Below are 1727 nucleotides of genomic sequence, written 5' to 3'. Positions count from 1 at the left end.
GGGGTGTCTAGAACCAGTGTAACATTACATTTTGTGAGGTGAGAAAATAGCAAGGAAAAAAGGGTGGCCTTGGTTAGGAAAGGCTGCATAGGCCAAAAAGTGTGCAGAGGCCACAAGGGATGTGGAATATATTTTCCAAGTATTGCAGCCTTGAAGAGGCTCAGGGCTTTACACAGGACAGAAGAAGAAATGGAGGTGAAGGAAGAAGAGGAAGAGGAGAAGGAGCAGGAACAAGACCCAGATCTGGAAGACAGCTTAGCAGAGGCCCCTGTTTTAAAAACATCTTTTTTGACATAATGATGAACACTGCCTTTGTTGATGATAGCTAATATCACTTTTTTGTTTTAAGCATAATGATCAGTAATAACAGATACAGAGGAATCCGAATAAAGTCAACTTGCTTAAATTCAACTCCTCGCTGTTGTCCTGTTTCTTACCTTCTTTGTTTAAGTAATTGTGTTCTGATACAGTCAACCGCTTGAGTGTTAACCTTGAGTAAAGTCAACAATTTAGGGATAAATCCCAAGATGAATTCATTTAAGAAGAGATATTTAGGGGCTGTGCTAGTGGTATACACACCTCCAATTATTTCGATCACTGATTATCTCTTGTTTTGGTGACAAGTTCAGAATTATACTCATTGAAATTGTGTTAACACCTTGTTACCAGGAATTTTGTAATTTTGTGGCTGTCATCTTAACTTTTCAATGGCCAGTAGTACAATGGATAAAGTCAACCTTGCTCAAAGTCAGTACTTTTTTTTCGGTCCCGAGGTGTTGACTTTATCAGAATGCCACAGTAATTTATTTTATTTGTACTGAAGGCGCTTCTGACATCGACATGATTCTAATTTATCCTTATCAGTAAGAAAGAGTGCATACAATATTTTGCTTGAATGATTTACTCTGTTATCTTTTAGTGAATGTAGAACTGCATTAATATGCATATGTGTGTGTGCACGTTTTTCAAAAATATTATGTAAAGTGCATAGAACAATTATTGTGACCTTGCTTTGCGTGGTATAAATGTTGTATTATTATTATTACAAGCGAACAATGTAATACAGACTTAAACATATGTTAAGGACCACTTTGACAGACAGCCCTGATTTGTCAAAAAAAATCCCGAATGAAGACAGTAAGGAATGTTTCCAATTTTTTTGTTCTGAAAGTGTTATTGAGTTATCAAACCGTACTGCAAAGCTTCCTAAAGGGGCAAAATCACCATGTCCAGCACGGAAATGCTAAGGGAGTTTTAGTCAACTTTGCCGGGTTTTTTTATGTCGACTTGTGTGCGACACCACGGATATTCCTCAGTTAAAATTGTATGGTGCACGTCATAAACGGATGTACGGACTCGCTCACTTTGCTGGTAATATAAGCCACCGTTTGTTCAAAATCCAGTATCGCATCAACATGCCACCAAGACGAAAACTGAGAGACTTTGATGGCGCCAGGGCTCTGGGACGGCTACAGGATGGAGTTGGGGGATGAGAAGTTGCCAGAAGACTTGCAGTGACACACTCTGTCATTGTCCGCATAGGGTAGCGCCATCAAGCCACTGGATCAGTCCAAGAACGCCCAAGTGCAGGTCGACCCAAGAAGACCACTGAGAGTGTTTGCAAATGATCCTTAACTTATCGCTGGTGGAGTGATGAAACCTCGTAACCCCAGAAAGGAAAATTTTACAGGAGAGACAAAAAACTGATTTACTCTTGAATAAAAAGA

The sequence above is a fragment of the Aplysia californica genome, unplaced genomic scaffold (assembly GCF_000002075.1).
Source record: "Aplysia californica isolate F4 #8 unplaced genomic scaffold, AplCal3.0 scaffold00639, whole genome shotgun sequence".
Classification (NCBI taxonomy): domain Eukaryota; kingdom Metazoa; phylum Mollusca; class Gastropoda; order Aplysiida; family Aplysiidae; genus Aplysia; species Aplysia californica.
The sequence above is the reverse complement of the archived record's forward strand: the minus strand, read 5'-3'. Positions refer to the sequence as shown.